Here is a 23662-nt window from a genome sequence, read left to right as displayed (position 1 = left end):
CCTGAGCACGCCACCGGCGGCCCCGAGCCCGTCGCCGCCCTCGCCTCCCCGCCACGGCCCCGTGCCGCCCCGCCCCGAGCCCTGCGCTGCCGCCTCCACTCCGCGCCGTGCGCCGCACCCGCCGCCGCGCCACTCCAGCGTCCCAAGCCGGCACCGCCACCTCCACTCACTACAAGAAACCTGTTAATGCATGACGGATTTCCCATGAAAATATCAACAATTGTGATGAACCACCCAATACAACTCCCCAAGCCCACCAAAAGCCCGCCTAAAGCCCTAAACGTTTCGTGTATATAAAAGCTAAACCTAAAACACTACTGCCCCAATCTCCTTCCTCCATCCGCCGCCGCCGCATCTCTACTCTCCTCGTCTTGGTCCTCTGCCTCCACCTCCCTGCCTCCAACCGATGACGGCGGCCCGAGATCCATAGCGACAGCAGCGGCAGCGGCCCGATGGAAGCGGCGGCTAACCCTAGCCGCTGTGGCACTCCTATGCTGCTCACAACCAAGGACCAGGTCCATGGATCTGCGGCAGGGGCCTCCCTGCTCCATCTCCTAGATCGTGAAGTTGCCTTGCCATCCGGAGATTCGCAGAAGCAAGCGCCGGATGAGGAGAGGACGACGACCGTGACCTGCGGGAGGCCCGAGCTCGACGTCGCCGGTGACGACGACGCACCGCACAGGGTCCCTCCCTACTTATCCCCATCGATTCCTCTCTCCTTCATTCCTTCCTTCTCTCTCCCATTCCAATAGACTTTGTTGCTTTGATTTAGATCAGCAGGAGCTCTTCCCCTCTCCGGATCCATGAACGGCGATGACCGGGACCCCACGCTCGAGCCCCACGAGCTGTACGAGCTCGACAGCGAGGTCATCTTCCCCGTCCACCATGATTCCCCACAGAGCAAGAAGGTCGACCCTCTCACTCTAGTTTCCTTTCTTTCCAAATGCTTGCTGCTCTGCTCTAGGATGTTCTCCAGGGGCTCTCAAATTTTCTTTGTCTGAACCAGATGCAAAAAAACGTGGTCACTTTGTTTCCTGATACTCACAAGTTACATCCATCGATAGGCTAGCATCGCTGGATATTTTGTTCTTCTTCTTCTCTCACCTTGTGAGCAATAGTAGTGTAAAATTTGTGAGATCTGCTACTTAGTTAAGAAACTACTAGTTTAATAAGTAATTCCCACTGAGATGCCCGTGTTGGTTCCTTCGATTTTTCTTGTTTATGGAGGGAAAGTAATTCATTCATCTCACTGAATCGATTGACCAAGAGTAGATTGTTTGTTAACTAGGCCTGGTATTACACTGCTTCTCTGTTATATAATATGTGAAAACTTTCTATTTGTTATGTGGTGAAAATAGCCATCATATTGATTTCCGCACAATTAAGTTGATATGACACATGATGGTGGTGCTTGTTGCCATGGAATGCTTGGTTTGATCCCATTTGTTGTCAGCAAATATACGTGTTGTATTTTTGTAAGTTTTCTTATGAAAGACAAGTCCCTTTGGAAGAAGAACACTACTTGAAGGAAAAGGGGAAGCCAAAATAGCTGACGAGTATGTATTCTCAGTTATTGGTAACATCAAAATCTGGTACAACTCACGCTTGATTGTTATTGGGTTAATGCCAAGCTGCTTATACAATCGATGATGCTAATTTTTATATGCGTACCTAGAAGTAGATGACATCCTTGTACTTCATCGGCTAATATAATTGATGCATACAAGTAGGCTCCTGGTCTTTGCTCAATTTAATATATATCACAATTTGATGAATTCCTTGTTTCCAGTACATGTCACCAATTTTAGTATATTACGTAGTAAGTTCCTCCCTCTGACAAGATGTAAAAATAAACCTTTTCCTGTCCTTCACTCTTTTTATTTGTTTATAATGGAAACAAATGCAGAGTTAGATACATATATTGCTTGAAGATTTGCCCTCTTAAGACCTCTTAAAATAGTTCAGCCATAGTTTGTATCTACACATGCCTTGAGCATCCATATTTTACCCAGCTGATATATCTTTGTTATTATCTAGATTTGTTCTCATGGTGGTTAACTTGGTTTTTTCAAGCCATTGTTTAGTGGAGGTCATTGGTATATATTGTTTTTGCAAGCATACACACAGAAAGCGAAGGCTCCTTTTTCAGAATGGTTCCAAGAAAATTCTAAGTGATGTAATATTGATGTTTGTAAATCATAACATCCACCACTGAATATCTCTGCACATTTGTCGGCCTTGATTTGATATAAAAACAATCCAAATTATCTTCTTGCTTATGTCCTGGATTTCATTATGAATCTTTCTGTGATTTCTTGTTACACGGCGTGCTGCCTCATAGGTGTAGATGCTGAAACATTCCTACTGTAGGTGTGCCATTCACATGTTTGCTGAGATGTTTGATAAAAAAATACGGCCTTATGCAATTCCGTCAAAATAGCTTAGTGATTGCTACTCCATGGCGTACATGTAAGTCCCATGAGATCGCATGTCATACTTAATTAAGAGAGTGCATGAAGTATTATAGCTTGCATAAACTAAGGTGACTTTTTACTATTATGTATATGCGCGTTCAATCTGGCATACACTAATTAAGAACACAAGAAACATAGACATGATTCTGATTTGCAATGAAGATATTAAATATGAAATTGTTGGAGGGTATGTGCTAGTATTTATAGTTAAGTGGTGCCTTATGTTTCATGGTGATACATTTTTGGTTCTCCTAGTCTGAACATATCTAAAATGCAATTTGTACACGATGAACCAATGAAGAAAGAAATTTCATAGTTCATCCTGTACCTTAATAACCTTGTGTTGCTTCGATACACTACTAGAGTGGTTATCACCCTTTTGTTCCTGTGTTCTGATTTGGCTTGTACCTTGATAACTGTGAAGTCATTTTAAGCCATGTGCATAGACTAAATTTGTAGTTCTCATGCAAGCTGTCATCTTGTTCTCATATATACTGCTTCATTTCATTTCTTTTCATTATAGTTTCCTGTTATAAATAATAGTACTGTGATGGTCAAGTCGGCAGCAAGTATTGTTACTATAAAGATTTAAGAATTTTGGACATGTAATTCTTTTTTATCTTTGCTGTAATTCTCTTTTTTGTACTATCTATTCATATCTACAAGTATCTAATATTCTTGTAAATATGCTAGGTAGCGAGCTACTTGGTGTTGCCTATCACAATCAACCACGACATCATAGTTGCCACAGAGATCCGAGGACAAGAACATGAATATGTCTCAATAGTTTATGTGTTTTTGATGTAAAATGGATTGTACTGGTTCCTAACCTTGATGTGTGATATATTTTGTTAATATATGTTGTAAGTTACCATTTCATAGAGGATTTTGGAGGATTTTATAAACTGCGACGTTGATACATACAGATAGCTTTTTACTGGATGAACAGTTTGACACATTGCAAATACTTCCTCTTGGGTCAAAACTGGAATTAGGATTTGTGTGATGCATTATGCTAAAAATGTATTGGGTGAAAATTAGGCCGAAATAAATGGGCTCTATATTGTACGTAATTCCATGATGAATTTTATGACGAAGAATAGTATCCATGTAGGCAGCCATGTGGCAACCGAAAATCCTATCTGGCAACAATCCATGATGATCTGCTCCGTCATAATGGTTTGGGCCTGGGCGGGCCTGGTGTAAATCCATGACGGTCAGGAACCGTCAAGGAAGGTACTATGACAAATTATGACGCGATATACATGACGGATTTCATATCCGTCATGCATGGACACCCATGACAGTTTTTCACTTATGCGTGACGGATTGGATCCGTCATGTATTAATAGATTTCTTGTAGTGACTCCACACCGCGCCACCGTCCCCACCCGGGTCGCGGTGCCGCCTCCACCCCCCTCCACCAGACGCCCTCTCGCCGGAGGCCCCTACCTCTGCCCCGGCTGCTGCTCCGCCCCCTCCTCCGCGTCGTCGCCCCGCCAAGCCCAGCCCTGCCCCGCCGGTCGCCACCTCGCCCCGACTTGCCTCTCCCCGCTGGTGAGACCTCCACCTTTTTTTTTCTGTTTTTAGATAGATAGATTGTTAGATATATAGATAGAGATAGATAGATAAATAGATAGATGAATGTTGCAAATTTATTTGGTTCGATGAGATGAATTGGTGATGATGATGATGAATATATTGTTGATATTGTTAGTTGTGATGATGATAATGATGATGATGAATATTTATTTAATATTGTTAGATGTGATGATGATGATGATGAATATGTGCTGAAATAACCCTACATGATTCAAGAATAAATGAATGCATGTTTATATGTTTTAAATATGCTTTATGTGTTGTGATGTTCTAAATTTTTGTCGTGGTGGAATTTGCAGGTTTTGTAGAGTTTCATGTCGGTTGAGTGATCGTCATCAGAGTTGTTGGTCATGGATCGTCCCTCCTCCGTTCGACTACTTCCTCTACAGCCGAGGGTGAGCTACGGATCCACCAACACCTCCTACGCTCTTTTAATCATGTCACTAGATTTCATTCCCAAGTCAACTGGCGTAACCTAGGCGTCTCCTGTCCGAAAGGGTTGCATCGATAAATATGCATTCAATTGCATATTTATCACCGCAGCTCTTTCAGATTTTTCAAGCATATTAGATGGACAGCCTGAGGATGTGTAGATTGGGTATGTTCTCCATGTTCTACCCCATTCCAAGACAGGATTTCGGCGGCGCCTCCCCATTGTTTCAGAGCACATTCTCTCGGCTATTTGCCGAGACGTGTATTTGGAGAACAGCGGGGAGGTGCTGCCTAAAGTTTGTCTCGGAACGGGGTAGAATGGAGAACGTACTCAATCTACACATCCTTGGGTGGGATAAGGACCCATCTTTACCTATTAGAGATGTAGGTGGATTCAACGCGGTAGAAAATGAAATTTGGATGTGATTAATTTAAGTGAATCCTTTATTATGTTGTGTGGCTTGCAAAAAAGCTGAGGATGGCAGATAGTCTGTGGATGCACAGTGGTTTTATCCGTTGGAATCGAGTAACATCACAGTGGATCGCGAAATCCGATGTGTATTTGAAGGAGATATTCTGTCATCCAATGAGAATTATCCCACAATGCCCCTGTGCGAGATGTGCCAGACATCACCGTAGAAATCAGAAGGACATGAGTGAGCACCTTCGCACGCACGGATATATTCCAAACTTTGATAAGCCGTTGATAAACATAGCCGAGCAGGATCGTGGTAGAGAGGAGGTGATGCAACAACACATCGATGGATATGAGGACAACGGGGTCAGGGACAAGCTAGATGGTGTCATTGTTGCAGAAACGGCAAATGCGACACCTTCAGAGAATGAACCGGAGGAGCCGGAGGCAACCGCAAAGGCCTTCTTGGAGGTCTTGGCCTCGTCGAAGAAACCTCTTTATGCGGGTGCGAAAATATCTCAGCTGGATGCCATCACGCAACTGATTGCAGTCAAGGCTGAGTACGACTGTAGCTAGAAATGCTTTGAAGCATTCCTGGGAGTATGGGCTAATAGCCTCCCTGCGGGTCATGAACTTCTGAAAAGCATGTACGATACAAAGAAAATCATGAAGGCACTCTCTATGGATTATGAGAAAATAGATGTTTGCCCGAAGAATTGGCTTTTGTTTAGGCACGAGTATGCGGATGACAAGTACTGTAGGAAGTGTGGTTCGTCTCGGTACATTGAGGTGGTCGGTGAGGATGGTGAGAAAAACCAGCTAACCATCCCCATTAAGGTTCTTCGGTATCTTGATTTTATAAAAGACTGCAGCGCCTTTTCATCACGAAGGAGTCTGCCAAAATGATGAAGTGGCACAAGGAAGGTATCAGGTACAATCCAAAAAAAAAATCTTACATCCATCTGAAGGGGAAGCATGGAAGTCGTTCGATGAAGAATTCCCCGAGGAAGCAACCGAGGCTGGGAATGTCATAATAGCCATATCAGGTGATGGGTTGAATCCATATGGTATGTCGTCCAATCCATACAGCTGCTGGCCCGTGTTTGTAATTCTGCTCAATCTTCCTCCCGGTGCCCTAATGCAACAGAAGACCATGTTCTTGTCGCTCATCATTCCGGGGCCTGAATACCCGGGGAAGCAATTGGGTGTGTTTATGCAGTCGCAGGTGGATGCACTAGTAGAATAAGGGTCTTCTGTCCCGGTTGGTAAGGGCCTTTGTCCCGGTGTTTGAACCGAGACTAAAGGGTCATTACTAATGTTCTGACCCTTTAGTCCCGGTTCAAACAGGAACCGGGACAGATGGGCCTCCACGTGGCCGGTGCGCCGAGCCCAGGCAGGAGGGCCTTTGGTCCCGGTTGGTGGCACCAACCGGGACCAATAGGCATCCACGCGTCAGCATTTCAGGGCCTAGGATTTTTGTTGTTTGTTTTGAAAGGGGGGGGGGGGGGGGTTTTGGGAGGTTAATTTAGCTGTTTCATATATTGTGTTAGCTAGCTAATTAGTAGAGAGAAGTGTCCTCTCTTATGTCCGTGCTTGGTCGACACTACGTACTATATACGTATAGAGAGGACTAGACACGCTAGCTAGCTAGCAAGCAAACAAAGAAAACAGAAGATCGTCATGAACATATATGCATACAGAGAGAAGTGATATCGACCACCTCTCCTTCTCCGAGGGATTGGTCGAACAACAAGTTCTCGTATATCTATCCGACACTACCGGCTACATATATACAATAATTATCTCTTACAATATAATCTCCTAATTATATACGAACACAGGATCCACATAGTATTCTCCGTCTTCAGCGATCACTAGGTCAAGGAAGAATGCCGCCACTTCATCTTGAATTGCTCGCATACGATCTGCTGCTAGGAGTTCATCCCGCATCCGAAAGATCTAATTTGAAGAAGGGGGTCAATGCATATATATATATATGAATAAATGAAACTCAACACAAATGATGGTAATAAAATAAAATTGTGAATATTATTGCTTACGCACTTCATATTGTTCGTCAGAGTACCCCTGTTCACAGGTCGTGTGGCGGATGGACTCGCAAACGTAGTATCCACAGAAATCATTCCCTTGTTTCTGCCACAACCACTTTACAAGAAATAAAGGTCAATCAAACTGATAAGAAAGCATGCCGAATGGTATTGATGAAACTAGCGCTTGAATCACTAGGAGATGCGCAGAACATGTTACTATAGTACTTACTTTCGGGTGTCTAAATTGCAGCTTCTTCGGCAGTCCCGGAGCATTTTTGGTAAATTTTCTCCAAACCCTGTCAGACAAAGAAAACAATTACTTGATATCAGGAAATGAACAAAGTTGCTGATATGGTGGATAATGATCGATTTAACTTACATATCGAGCATTTGAGTCATGTCCGCATAGTCCTGGGATCTTTTCGTCTCGAGTCTAAGACGGTTACTAGTCCCTGCTCAAGCTTAATCTCAAGGAGAATATAGTGGAACCTGTGCACGCATGCATAACTCATCAATTACATTACTATAACCTAGACTAATAAGGGAAACCGAATATGCACAACATAGTAACACTTACTTGAAGTTGTAAGGAAAGAGTATTATATCTTTGTTTTCATTTATTACCAACGATCGTAGCTAGTTGGCCTCGGTATCTTCGGCACGATATTTAACCTCAGTTGCATCTATGAGATTTGTGTTAATGAACCCAATATCACCGATTTGTCTTTTCTTCAATTCGGCGATCTTCAATCTGCATAATATAGTGAGGATAATTATAAACACATGCAATGAAAGAGCTGACCTATATAGAGAGACTTAATGACAGAAGTAGTACTACTTACAGACAGTAGCAAGTGACCGTTGCTTTATCGAGGGCCTTTTGATTGAAAAACTGGAAGAACTCCTCAAATGGAACATTCAACAGTTCGATTACAATGAGGTCATGCTCCTCTCTAACTCTCAGCGTCAAAGTATTCCTCCCCCCAGACTCTCTACAGGTTTTCATGTACCAATCATGGAATCTTCGCATCATCGTAGTTAGAGATCTTTCATTTTGACGAGGGGCTTCCCGTACTCGTATTTGTGTTCCTCCACCTCCAAGAACTCATAATCTACATCGTCGGGCAGGTAATCTCCGAGATTGCTATAACCGGGCACCATCCTCGGATCATTAGTAGGAACCTTGAGAGGGGGGCTCGATTTGTTTGCTTGTTCGCCGAGCTAGGCAATTTTTTTCCCAGCTCGTCGTTCTTTTAACCTTTGATCACTGACAGTACTTCCCGACTGCTCCACTTCGACAAATGACTTTTCAATAATGCGCTCATAGTTGCCTTTCGGCTGAGACTTTGCTGGTTTTTTCAGGGCAGCCAGAGTGCGCTTCGCTTTCACCGGATCTACCTTCTCCTCCGGAGGTGGATGTTTCTTTTCTTTCACCCCTTCAAAGAAGTTCCTCACTTCGGCTCGTGCGATCTCGGTGTTCTCCTCTGGGGTCCTCTCGTATGGTAACTTCTTTGGAATATTCAGAGAAGGACCGAATCTGTATTGCCTCCTGCCTCTGGCTGTACTGCTAGACGCCGGCCAAGCAGACGGAGCGACTGCGGTTGTCTTCTTTCCTTGCTTATGAGGCCGAGGAGAAGGATTACAACGCGCCGGAGCAGCCGGAGCAGCGGCGGGTCTCTTCCGCCCTTGCTGACGAGGCGGAGAAGGAGGAGGCTAGCTACTCGGGCACGCCAGCGCAGGCGAAGAAGGAGGCGGAGTGCCGGCATGCGCCGGAGAAGGAGGCCGAGTGCCCTGATCATCACTCGCCGGAGAAGGAGGCGGTGGAGGAGCCAGAGTGCCCTGACTCGCCGGAGGAGGAGGAGGTGGAGGCAGAGGCGTCCAGTTCAGAAGATTGATGAGCTCCTTCAAAGCAGAACCCAGCCGAGTCTCCCCTTCACCGGTAGGGTGGTCAAGCTGGAGGTCCTCAAATCCCTCTATTATTTCATCCACCATCACCCTAGCATATCCTTCTGGAATCGGCCGGCAGTGAAAAGTTGCGCCGGGTTCAGTAGGAAAAACAGAGCCAACAGCCGCCTTGACCTTCAAATTTATCCATTGCGTCATAAGGTGGCAATTTTGCGTCAAGACATGCTCCGGCTAAAGCAGCTCGGTGGAAGCCACGCTGCTTCTCCGCTGAGATGGCAGGGTAGCTTCGGCAGTTCGTTTGCTGCGATTTGCTTCTCGTTCCTCTATCGCTTGTACCCTTGTGTGCAACACCTGCATTTGGGTCTGCTGCACTTTTTTCCTCCTATCCTGGCATTTGTAACCGCCTACGTCCGGAAAACTAGCCTTCCACGGAATGGAGCCTGGCATGACTCGTGTCCGTCCAGGGTGCTCAGGATTCCCGAGGGCCATTGTGAGCTCATCGTTCTCTCTGTCTGGATTGAACGTCCCTTGTTGCGATGCATCGATATAGTGCTTTAGCTTCTTGACTGGTATGTTCATTTGCTCGTCCATCCAAATGCATTTCCCTGATAAAGGGTCCACGGTTCCGCCAGCCCCGAAGAACCAAGTCCGGCAATGGTCTGGCCAGTTCATTGTCTCTGGTTCGATCCCTTTATCAAGCAGATCATTCTCAGCCTTGGCCCACTTAGGCCGGGCTTTGAGGTAGCCACCTGACCCCGTGCGATGGTGATACTTCTTCTTTGCAACATTTTTCTTGTTTGTCGCCGAGATCTTCTTACTCTTTTCCGATGTCTTGTAGGCCACAAATGCGGGCCAGTGATCTCTGATCTTCTCATATCTGCCGATGAATTCTGGTGTCTCTTCGTTGTCGACAAACGTTTTCAGCTCTTTCTTCCACCTCCTGAATAGCTCTGCCATCTTCTTAAGAGCATGAGACTTGATTAATTCCTCTTTAACTGGCTTCTCCGGATCCCCCTCTGGAGGTAGGGTGAAATTTGCCTTCAGCTCAGTCCAAAGATCATCTTTCTGCATATCATTGACATAAGACACCTCAAGGTATTCGTTCTTAGGCTTATACCATTGCTGGATGCTGATCGGGATCTTGTCCCTAACAAGAACCCCGCACTGAGTAGAAAATGCTTCCTTTGTCCGGATGTGTTCAATCGGCATGCCATCGCGCGTGATTTATGTGATCTCAAACCTTTCATCCGAGCACAACTTTTTCTTCGGGCACTAGTGCAGAACCAGGCAATAGCACCGGTTCGTCAGGCCCTTTAGTGCCGGTTCGGTAACCGGCACTAAATTGTAGGCACTAAAGCCCCCCCCCCTTAGTACCGGTTCAGCATGAACCGGTGGTAAAGGGCAACCACGTGGCACGAGCCAGCTCCGTGGGCGCGTAGGACATTAGTACTGGTTGGTAACACCAACCGGTACTAAATGTTTGGGTGTGTTTTGGTTTTATTTTTTATTTTTACTTTAATTTTGTGTTTTGAATTTAATTTAGTGATTGTTTTACATTATAATGAGTTGTTAAATCATTAGGTGATTATTTTGACTGGATGCGTGGATCCTAGCTAATTAGTCATCAAGTATATGTCATATCCATATTATATATACTTGATCACCTACTTAAGTGATCGAGGTAATATGGATATGGCATATACTTGATCACTTAGCTAGAATCCATCCAGTTGAAACTAATATGTTATTTCTTTCATAAATGATATAATAACTCATCATCATCATCATATTAATTAATATAAAAACTCTTGCATCATATATATCATCACCAACGGTTTCATAGCAAAGATATCATCGAGTTCAACATGGTAATGATATTATAAGCATTCATAACACCACAAAAGCAAATCACTCTTTGAGATTAAGTTCAGGACGAAGAACACGGACATGAGAGGACAAGTACTAAGAGCATGAACTAGCTAATTAATCACTCCTGCTGCTCTCTCTCAGGTAAAATAGCATAGAACATGTATAGCTTTGCTGATTCATCATATTGGAGCATGCAGATGAACCTGTCTCCTAATCGTGGATTGCGCTTCTGATTGCTGCCCCTAGTACTTCTCTGTGATCGTTCACAATTTTGCTCCAGTCTTTTACTATTAAGCATTCCTCGCCATTAGAAATCCTGAATGCACAAAAGTGCATTGTAGGATATCTTGGCCGTAAGCTAACAATATTCATGGTACCTTTAGTCTCGATCCAATCAGGCACAACATTCATCGGGAGTCCCTGTTGAAGAACATCGTATAGTAACATACTTAGCAATGAAGTTTAGCTTAAAAAATAATGTATGCAAAAGATGCACTATGGAGAAATAGTAGAAATCTTACCATCTTTCCTAAATATATGTGACCGTAGTTCAGTACGAACACTGTTCGTCTCACGTTTTGAGTACTAACATTTCTAAGTGCAGGAAAGAAATTTGTCTTGACAGCATCAAGATCCTCAAGCCATGAAACATAATGACTTGTCTCCTCGCAGTTTAGTTCAGCCCCGGGACAGTGGACGGTCCTGTCTACCCAGCGCCGGACATGTTTGCTTGATTGGAAGTAAGCTGTCAATATAAATTGAGATCTATTAATTATTCAATTGGTTCAAATAATCTCATATCGAAGACATAAATATGGTTGAGGAACTCACATAATGGTAGAACTGGAGGCGTCTGCACATCGACCCAGATGTCTCTATTACCTTCAATATCATTTTTCGGACGAATATCAAAGGTGATAACCATATCAGGCTCAAATGCATAAGCCTTGCATAGTGCTTGCCAAGTTTTGCATTCAAAATAGGTGTATGTGTCTGCATTGTATAATTTGACGTTGAAGGTATAACCATGCTCGGTCTTCATGTAAACTCTTTTTACCTCCATAGTTTCGTTAGGACTGAAACCTATCTTATCCAAGACAAAAATTCTTGCATGGCAGGGGATACGCTAGTAGAATAGTGAAAAATTAAAATTAAAAGTTGAAGCAAATGAAGCATAAGTCATGCTTAATTACGAAAAAAGACTTATCGTTGTGACTTACTGTATCCACTTCGAATTTCTCATCCAGCTTGATGCTGAAGCGTCTATCATCAACTAGAAAATTTCTGCCGCACAGGCCGCGCTGGTCTTCGCAGTATTCGCACATAATGAAATCGTGTTCGTCGTCAGACGACATTCCTATGTTCATAGGTGAAACATTAAACACTTATTAGTTCTATTAATTCAACTAATTCTGTTAATTCAACTAGTTCAACTAATTAATTGAACTAATTCAACAAGGCACTTACGAAGAATATACCTAATTAATTGAACTAATTCAACTAACTAGTTCAACTAATTAATTCAACTAAACTAGTTCTATTAATTTTCTTACTAAAAATAAGGTAGCTAGTTCTATATAATAAAATGTTAATTAGATAATAAAATCTCATATAACTAAATTAAATATATATCTAACATATAACTTATATCTAATTCATCTAAAATTCGACATTAATATCTAACATATGTTCATATATAGGTGAAACATTAAACACTTACTAGTTCTATTAATTCAAGTAAATAAACTAGTTCTATTAATTCAACTAAGCATTTACTAAAAATAAACTAGTTCTATTAATTTCTTACTAAAATAAAGTAGGTACTTCTATATAGTAATATTTTGATTAGATCATCAAATCTCATATACCTAAATTTTCTTACTAAAAATAAACTTGTTCTATTAATTTTCATACTAAAAATAAACTAGTTATATTAATTCAACTAGTTCAAATCTCATATATATATACCTAATTAATATCAAGCTATACTAATTCAACTAGTTCAACTTGTTCTAATTCATGTAAAATATATTTGACATTAATATTTAACATCTTTTCCATATAATTCATCTAACATTAACATTCTAACATTATTATCTACGTAATTTATCAAACATTAATCTAAACAACAGAAAATAGAAAATAAGTAAAAACAATGTGTGTGTGTCTGTGTGTGTGGTGTGTGGTGTGTGTGTGTGTGTGTGTCTGTTTATGTGTGTATGTGTGTGTGTACGAGGGGGGCGGCGGCGTACAGGCGGCGGCGGGCGACGACGGGGACGGGCGCGGCGGGCGAGAGGCGGCGGCGACGGGCGCGGCGCGCGGGGGCGACGACGCGTTGACGGCAACGACGGGTGGCGGGGGCGACGGCGGTGACCGCGACGACGGGCGGCGGGGGCGGCGGTGATGGCGATGACAGGCGGCGGGGACGGCGAGGGCGGCGCGCGATGGGCGACGGGCACGGCGAAGAAGTTGGATCGAGAAGAAGTACTGGTGGTCGATGAAACTGATTTTTTTAAGTGCCATATATATAGGAGGGGTCTTTAGTACCGGTTGGAGGCACCAACCGGTGCTAAAGGCCAATTTTCGCCAGGCCAAGGAGCGGTAAAAATGACCCCTTTAGTACCGGTTCGTGCCAGGAACCGGTACTAATGACCCCCCCTTTAGTACCGGTTGGAGCCACCAACCGGTACTAATGGTTGTGCGCTGCCACCGGCGGTGCACAAATGTTTAGTCCCACCTCGCCGAGCGAAGGGCAGCCGCACTGGTTTATAAACCCAGCCGCGGCTGCTCCTTCAAGCTTCTCTATATAGCAAGCTTCTGGGCCTAACTATGGCGCGCTGCCCTGTGAGTCTGCTGGCCCTTCTGGGCCTGCATTTGCACACCCTAGGTCTGGCAGGCCCACTGGGCAGCGCGCCAAACATTTTTTTTATAGTTTTTTCCGTGACCCTCTCTACTTTTTCGCACATGGTATGCGGGTGAAATGATGATACCATGCCAAGTTTCAACATTTTCAGAATTCATTTTGTAGTGATTTTCAATTTCACGGTCATTTAGCTCTCTAAACAATTAGGTAAATGACCGAAAAACAACAAATGATGTCAGAACATGTTGGAAATTGATGACGTCGCTTTGAATGCTGCATACTGAACACAAAAGAAGTCCGGAGTTCAAATAAGTTTAAAAAACATTGAAGTGCCCGTGTAACAGATGAGCTCTCGTCCGAAACCCCGATACTGCCAAAGAGTTTGTCCAGTTTGTACACGAAGTGCGTCCAGTTTTTGCCGTGACCCTCTCTACTCTTTCGCACGTGGTATGCGGGTGAAATGATGATACCATGCCAAGTTTCAAGATTTTCAGAATTCATTTTGTAGTGATTTTCAATTTCATGCTCATTTAGCTCTCTAAACAATTAGGTAAATGACCGAAAACAACAAATGATGTCAGAACATGTTGGAAATTGATGACGTCGCTTGGAATGCTGCATACTGAACACAAAAGAAGTCCGGAGTTCAAATAAGTTTAAAAAACATTGAAGTTCCCGTGTAACAGATGAGTTCTCGTCCGAAACCCCGATACTCCGAAAGAGTTTGTCCAGTTTGTACACGAAGTATGTCCAGTTTTTGCCGTGACCCTCTCTACTCTTTCGCGCATGCTATGCGGGTGAAATGATGATACCATTCCAAGTTTCAACATTTTCAGAATTCATTTTGTAGCGATTTTCAATTTCACGATCATTTAGCTCTCTAAACAATTAGGTAAATGACCGAAAAACAACGAATGATGTCAGAACATGTTGGAAATTGATGACGTCGCTTTGAATGCTGCATACTGAACACAAAAGAAGTCCGGAGTTCAAATAATTTTAAAAAACATTGAAGTGCCTGTGTAACAGATGAGTTCTCGTCTGAAACCCCGATACTCCGAAAGAGTTTGTCCAGTTTGTACACGAAGTGCGTCCAGTTTTTGCCGTGGCCCTCTCTACTCTTTCGCACATGGTATGCGGGTGAAATGATGATACCATGCCAAGTTTCAAGATTTTCAGAATGCATTTTGTAGTGATTTTCAATTTCAGGGTCATTTAGCTCTCTAAAGAAGTAGGTAAATGACCGGAAAATAACAAATGATGTCAGAACATGTTGGAAATTGATGACGTCGCTTTGAATGCTGCATACTGAACACGAAAGAAGTCCGGAGTTCAAATAAGTTTAAAAAACATTGAAGTGCCCGTGTAATAGATGAGTTCTCGTCCGAAACCCCGATACTCCGAAAGAGTTTGTCCAGTTTGTACACGAAGTGCGTCCAGTTTTTGCCGTGACCCTCTCTACTCTTTCGCACATGCTATGCGGGTGAAATGATGATACCATGCCAAGTTTCAACATTTTTAGAATTCATTTTTTAGTGATTTTCAATTTCACGGTCATTTAGCTCTCTAAACAATTAGGTAAATGACCGAAAAACAACAAATGATGTCAGAACATGTTGGAAATTGATGACGTCGCTTCGAATGCTGCATACTGAACACAAAAGAAGTACAGAGTTCAAATAATTTTAAAAAACATTGAAGTGCCCGTGTAACAGATGAGTTCTCGTCCGAAACCCCGATACTCCGAAAGTGTTTGTCCAGTTTGTACATGAAGTGCGTCCAGTTTTTGCCGTGACCCTCTCTACTCTTTTGCACATGGTATGCGGGTGAAATGATTGTTGGGGAACGTAGCATAAATTCAAAATTTTCCTACATGTCACCAAGATCAATCTATGGAGTCATCTAGCAACGAGGGAGGAGTGGAACTACATACCCTTGTAGATCGCGCGCGGAAGCGTTCAAGAGAACGGGGTTGATGGAGTCGTACTCGTCGTGATCCAAATCACCGATGATCCTAGCGCCGAACGGACGGCACCTCCGCGTTCAACACACGTACGGAGCAGCGACGTCTCCTCCTTCTTGATCCAGCAAGGGGAAAGGAGAGGTTGATGGAGATCCAACAACACGACGGCGTGGTGGTGGAAGTAGCGGGATTCCAACAGGGCTTCGCTAAGCGCTGCGGGAGGAGGGAGATGTGTCACGGGAGGGAGAGGGAGGCGCCAGGCCTTAGGTTTTGTTGCCCTCCCTTCTCCCCACTATATATAGGGCCAAGGGAGAGGGGGAGGGCGCAGCCTTGCCCCTTCCTCCAAGGAAGGGTGCGGCCAAGGTGGGGGAGGAGTCCATCCTCCCTAAGGCACCTCGGAGGTGCCTTCCCCTTTTAGGACTCTCCCCTTTTCCTCTTCTCTTGGCGCATGGGCCTCTTGGGGCTGGTGCCCTTGGCCCATATAGGCCAAGGCACACCCCCTACAGCCCATGTGGCCCCCCGGGGCAGGTGGCCCCACCCGGTGGACCCCCGGGACCCTTCCGGTGGTCCCGGTACAATACCGGTGACCCCGAAACTTGTCCCGATGGCCGAAATAGCACTTCCTATATATAATTCTTTACCTCCGGACCATTCCGGAACTCCTCGTGACTTCCGAGATCTCATCCGGGACTCCGAACAACTTTCGGGTTACCGCATACTAATATCTCTATAACCCTAGCGTCACCGAACCTTAAGTGTGTAGACCCTACGGGCTCGGGAGACATGCAGACATGACCGAGATGACTCTCCGGTCAATAACCAACAGCGGGATCTGGATACCCATGTTGGCTCCCACATGTTCCACGATGATCTCATCGGATGAACCACGATGTCAAGGACTTAATCAATCCCGTATACGATTCCCTTTGTCTAGCGGTACGATACTTGCCCGAGATTTGATCGTCGGTATCCAGATACCTTGTTGAATCTCATTACCGGCAAGTCTCTTTACTCGTTCCGTAACACATCATCCCGTGATCAACTCCTTGATCACGTTTTGCACATTATGATGATGTCCTACCGAGTGGGCCCAGAGATACCTCTCCGTCACACGGAGTGACAAATCCCAGTCTCGATTCGTGCCAACCCAACAGACACTTTCGGAGATACCCGTAGTGCACCTTTATAGTCACCCAGTTACGTTGTGACGTTTGGTACACCCAAAGCACTCCTACGGCATCCGGGAGTTGTACAATCTCATGGTCTAAGGAAATGATACTTGACATTAGAAAAGCTTTAGCATACGAACTACACGATCTAGTGCTATGCTTAGGATTGGGTCTTGTCCATCACATCATTCTCCTAATGATGTGATCCCGTTATCAACGACATCCAATGTCCATGGTCAGGAAACCGTAACCATCTATTGATCAACGAGCTAGTCAACTAGAGGCTTACTAGGGGCATGGTGTTGTCTATGTATCCACACATGTATCTGAGTTTCCTATCAATACGATTATAGCATGGATAATAAACGATTATCATGTACAAGGAAATATAATAATAATCAATTTATTATTGCCTCTAGGGCATATTTCCAACAATGATGATACCATGCCAAGTTTCAAGATTTTCAGAATTCATTTTGTAGTGATTTTCAATTTCACGGTCATTTAGCTCTCTAAACAATTAGGTAAATGACCGAAAAACAACAAATGATGTCAGAACATGTTGGAAATTGATGACGTCGCTTTGGATGCTGCATATTGAACAGAAAAGAAGTCCGGAGTTCAAATAAGTTTAAAAAACATTGAAGCGCCCGTGCAACAGATGAGTTCTCGTCCGAAACCCCGATACTCCGAAAGAGTTTGTCCAGTTTGTACATGAAGTGCGTCCAGTTTTTGTCGTGACCCTCTCTACTCTTTCGCACATGCTATCCGGGTGAAATGATGATACCATGCCAAGTTTCAACATTTTCAGAATTCATTTTGTAGTGATTTTTAATTTCACGGTCATTTAGCTCTCTAGACAATTAGGTAAATGACCGAAAAACAATAAACTGATGTCAGAACATGTTGGAAATTGATGACGTCGCTTTGAATGCTGCATACTGAACACAAAAGAAGTCCGGAGTTCAAGTAAGTTTAAAAAACATTGAAGCGCCCGTGTAACAGATGAGTTCTCGTCCGAAACCCCGATACTCCGAAAGAGTTTGTCCAGTTTGTACACGAAGTGCGTCCAGTTTTTGTCGTGACCTTCTCTACTCTTTCGCACATGCTATGCGGGTGAAATGATGATACCATGCCAAGTTTCAACATTTTCAGAATTCATTTTGTAGTGATTTTTAATTTCACGGTCATTTAGCTCTCTAAACAATTAGGTAAATGACCGAAAAACAACAACTGATGTCAGAACATGTTGGAAATTGATGACGTCGCTTTGAATGCTGCATACTCAACACAAAAGAAGTACGGAGTTCAAGTAAGTTTAAAAAACATTGAAGTGCCCGTGTAACAGATGAGTTCTCGTCCGAAACCCCGATACTCCGAAAGAGTTTGTCCAGTTTGTACACGAAGTGCGTCCAGTTTTTGCCGTGACCCTCTCTACTCTTTCGCACAAGCTATGCGGGTGAAATGATGATACCATGCCAAGTTTCAACATTTTTAGAATTCATTTTGTAGTGATTTTCAATTTCACGGTCATTTTGCTCTCTAAACAATTAGGTAAATGACCGAAAAACAACAAATGATGTCAGAACATGTTGGAAATTGATGACGTCGCTTTGAATGCTGCATACTGAACACAAAAGAAGTCTGGAGTTCAAATAAGTTTAAAAAACATTGAAGTTCACGTGTAACAGATGAGTTCTCGTCCGAAACCCCGATACTCCGAAAGAGTTTGTCCAGTTTGTACACGAAGTGCGTCCAGTTTTTGCCGTGACCCTCTCTACTCTTTCGCACATGCTATGCGGGTGAAATGATGATACCATGCCAAGTTTCAATATTTTCAGAATTCATTTTGTAGTGATTTTAAATTTTAAGGTCATTTAGCTCTCAAAACAATTAGGTAAATGACCGAAAAACAACAAATGATGTCAAAACTTGTTGGAAATTGATGACGTCGCTTTGAATGCTGCATACTGAACACAAAAGAAGTCCGGAGTTCAAATAATTTTAAAAAACATTGAAGTGCCCGTGTAACAGATGAGTTCTCGTCCGAAACCCCGATACTCTGAAAGAGTTTGTCCAGTTTGTACATGAAGTGCGTCCAGTTTTTGCCATGACCCTCTCTACTCTTTCGCACATGGTATGCGGGTGAAACGATGATACCATGCCAAGTTTCAAGATTTTCAGAATTAATTTTGTAGTGATTTTCAATTTCACAGTCATTTAGCTTTCTAAACAATTAGGTAAATAACCGAAAACAACAAATGATGTCAGAACATGTTGGAAATTGATGACGTCGCTTTGGATGCTGCATATTGAACACAAAAGAAGTCCGGAGTTCAAATAAGTTTAAAAAACATTGAAGCGCCCGTGTAACAGATGAGTTCTCGTCCGAAACCCCGATACTCCGAAAGAGTTTGTCCAGTTTGTACACGAAGTGCGTCCGGTTTTTGTCGTGACCCTCTCTACTCTTTCGCACATGCTATGCGGGTGAAATGATGATACCATGCCAAGTTTCAACATTTTCAGAATTCATTTTGTAGTGATTTTCAATTTCACGGTCATTTAGCTCTCTAAACAATTAGGTAAATGACCGAAAAACAACAAATGATGTCAGAACATGTTGGAAATTGATGACGTCGCTTTGAATGCTTCATACTCAACACAAAAGAAGTACGGAGTTCAAGTAAGTTTAAAAAACATTGAAGTGCCCGTGTAACAGATGAGTTCTCGTCCGAAACCCCGATACTCCGAAAGAGTTTGTCCAATTTGTACACGAAGTGCGTCTAGTTTTTGCCGTGACCCTCTCTACTCTTTCGCATATGCTATACGGGTGAAATGATGATACCATGCCAGGTTTCAAGATTTTCAGAATGCATTTTGTAGTGATTTTCAATTTCAGGGTCATTTAGCTCTCTAAAGAATTAGGTAAATGACCGGAAAACAACAAATGATGTCAGAACATGTTGGAAATTGATGACGTCGCTTTGAATGCTGCATACTGAACACAAAAGAAGTCCGGAGTTCAAATAAGTTTAAAAAACATTGAAGTGCCCGTGTAACAGATGAGTTCTCGTCCGAAACCCCGATACTCCGAAGGAGTTTGTCGAGTTTGTACACGAAGTGCGTCTAGTTTTTGCCGTGACCCTCTCTACTCTTTTGCACATGGTATGCGGGTGAAATGATGATACCATGCCAAGTTTCAAGATTTTCAGAATTCATTTTGTAGTGATTTTGAATTTCACGCTCATTTAGCTCTCTAAACAATTAGGTAAATGACCGAAAAACAACAAATGATGTCAGAACATGTTGGAAATTGATGACGTTGCTTTGGATGATGCATATTGAACACAAAATAAGTTCGGAGTTCAAATAAGTTTAAAAAACATTGAAGCGCCCGTGTAACAGATGAGTTCTCTTCCGAAACCCCGATACTCCGAAAGAGTTTGTCCAGTTTGTACACGAAGTGCGTCCAGTTTTTGCCGTAACCCTCTCTACTCTTTCGCACATGCTATGCGGGTGAAATGATGATACCATGCCAAGTTTCAACATTTTAAGAATTCATTTTGTAGTGATTTTCAATTTCACGGTCATTTAGCTCTCTAAACAATTAGGTAAATGACCGAAGAACAACAAATGATGTCAGAACATGTTGGAAATTGATGACGTCGCTTTGAATGCTGCATACTGAACACAAAAGAAGTCCGGAGTTCTAATAATTTTAAAAAACATTGAAGTGCCCGTGTAACAGATGAGTTCTTGTCCGAAACCCCGATACTCCGAAAGAGTTTGTCCAGTTTGTACATGAAGTGCGTCTAGTTTTTGCCGTGACCCTCTCTACTCTTTCGCACATGGTATGCGGGTGAAATGATGATACCATGCCAAGTTTCAAGATTTTCAGAATTCATTTTGTAGTGATTTTCAATTTCACGGTCATTTAGCTCTCTAAACAATTAGGTAAATGACCGAAAAACAACAAATGATGTCAGAACATGTTGGAAATTGATGACGTCGCTTTGGATGCTGCATATTGAACACAAAAGAAGTCCGGAGTTCAAATAAGTTTAGAAAACATTGAAGCGCCCGTGTAATAGATGAGTTCTCGTCCGAAACCCCGATACTCCGAAAGAGTTTGTCCAGTTTGTACACGAAGTGCATCCAGTTTTTGTCGTGACCCTCTCTACTCTTTCGCGCATGCTATGCGGGTGAAATGATGATACCATGCCAAGTTTGAACATTTTCAGAATTCATTTTGTAGTGATTTTTAATTTCACGGTCATTTAGCTCTCTAAACAATTAGGTAAATGACCGAAAAACAACAACTGATGTCAGAACATCTTGGAAATTGATGACGTCGCTTTGAATGCTGCATACTGAACACAAAAGATGTCCGGAGTTCAAGTAAGTTTAAAAAACATTGAAGTGCCCGTGTAACAGATGAATTCTCGTCCGAAACCACGATACTCCGAAAGAGTTTGTCCAATTAGTACACGAAGTGCATCCAGTTTTTGCCATGACCCTCTCTACTCTTTCGCACATGGTATGCAGGTGAAATGATGATACCATGCCAAGTTTCAAGATTTTCAGAATTCATTTTGTAGTGATTTTCAATTTCACGGTTAATTAGCTCTCTAAAGAATTAGGTAAATGACCGGAAAACAACAAATGATGTCAGAACATCTTGGAAATTGATGACGTCGCTTTGAATGCTGCATACTAAACACAAAAGAAGTCCGGAGTTCAAATAAGTTTAAAAAATATTAAAGTGCCCGCGTAACAGATGAGTTCTCGTCCGAAACCCCGATACTCCGAAAGATTTTGTCCAGTTTGTACACGAAGTGCGTCCAGTTTTTGCCGTGACCCTCTCTACTCTCTCGCACATGGTATGCAGGTGAAATGATGATACCATGCCAAGTTTCAAGATTTTCAGAATTCATTTTGTAGTGATTTTGAATTTCACGGTCATTTAGCTCTCTAAACAATTAGGTAAATGACTGAAAAACAACAAATGATGTCAGAACATGTTGGAAATTGATGACTTTGCTTTGGATGCTGCATATTGAACACAAAAGAAGTTCGGAGTTCAAATAAGTTTAAAAAACATTGAAGCGCCCGTGTAACAGATGAGTTCTCGTCCGAAACCCCGATACTCCGAAAGAGTTTGTCCATTTTGTACATGAAGTGCGTCCAGTTTTTGTCGTGACCCTCTCTACTCTTTCGCACATGCTATGCGGGTGAAGTGATGATACCATGCCAAATTTCAACATTTTCAGAATTCATTTTGTAGTGATTTTCAATTTCACGGTGATTTAGCTCTCTAAACAATTAGGTAACTGACCGAAAAACAACAAATGATGTCAGAACATGTTGGAAATTGATGACGTCGCTTTGAATGCTGCATACTGAACACAAAAGAAGTCCGGAATTCAAGTAAGTTTAAAAAACATTGAAGTGCTCGTGTAACAGATGAGTTCTCGTCCGAAACCCAGATACTCCGAAAGAGTTTGTCCAATTTGTACACGAAGTGCGTCCAATTTTTTTCGTGACCCTCTCTACTCTTTCGCACATGGTATGCGGGTGAAATGATGATACCATGCCAAGTTTTAAGATTTTCAGAATTCATTTTGTAGTGATTTTCAATTTCACGGTCATTTAGCTCTCTAAACAATTAGGTAAATGACCGGAAAACAACAAATGATGTCAGAACATGCTGGAAATTGATGACGTCGCTTTGAATGCTGCATACTGAACACAAAAGAAGTCCATAGTTCAAATAAGTTTAAAAAACATTGAAGTGCCCGTGTAACAGATGAGTTCTTGTCCGAAACCCCGATACTCCGAAAGAGTTTCTCTAGTTTGTACACGAAGTGCGTCCAGTTTTTGCCGTGACCCTCTCTACTCTTTCGCACATGGTATGCGGGTGAAATGATGATACCATGCCAAGTTTCAAGATTTTCAGAATTCATTTTGTAGTGATTTTGAATTTCACGGTCATTTAGCTCTCTAAACAATTAGGTAAATGACTGAAAAACAACAAATGATGTCAGAACATGTTGGAAATTGATGACGTTGCTTTGGATGCTTCATATTGAACACAAAAGAAGTTCGGAGTTCAAATAAGTTTAAAAAACATTGAAGCGCCCGTGTAATAGATGAGTTCTCGTCCGAAACCCCGATACTCCGAAAGAGTTTGTCCAGTTTGTACATGAAGTGCGTCCAGTTTTTGTCGTGACCCTCTCTACTCTTTCGCACATGCTATGCGGCTGAAATGATGATACCATGCCAAGTTTCAACATTTTCAGAATTCATTTTGTAGTGATTTTCAATTTCACGGTCATTTAGCTCTCTAAACAATTAGGTAAATGACCGAAAAACAACAAATGATGTCAGATAATGCTGGAAATTGATGACGTCGCTTTGAATGCTGCATACTGAAAACAAAAGAAGTCCGGAGTTCAAGTAAGTTGAAAAAACATTGAAGCGCCCGTGTAACAGATGAGTTCTCGTCCGAAACCCCGATACTCCGAAAGAGTTTGTCCAATTTGTACACGAAGTGCGTCCAGTTTTTGCCGTGACCCTCTCTACTCTTTCGCACATGGTATGCGGGTGAAATGATGATACCATGCCAAGTTTCAAGATTTTCAGAATTCATTTTGTAGTGATTTTCAATTTCACAGTCATTTAGCTCTCTAAAGAATTAGGTAAATGACCGGAAAACAACAAATGATGTCAGAACATGTTGGAAATTGATGATGTCGCTTTGAATGCTGCATACTGAACACAAAAGAAGTCCGGAGTTCAAATAAGTTTAAAAAACATTGAAGTGCCCGTGTAACAGATGAGTTCTCGTCCGAAACCCCGATACTCCGAAAGAGTTTGTCCAGTTTGTACACAAAGTGCGTCCAGTTTTTGCCGTGACCCT

The sequence above is a fragment of the Triticum urartu genome, chromosome 5 (genome assembly GCF_003073215.2).
Source record: "Triticum urartu cultivar G1812 chromosome 5, Tu2.1, whole genome shotgun sequence".
Lineage (NCBI taxonomy): Eukaryota > Viridiplantae > Streptophyta > Magnoliopsida > Poales > Poaceae > Triticum > Triticum urartu.
Note: the sequence above shows the minus strand (reverse complement) of the source record.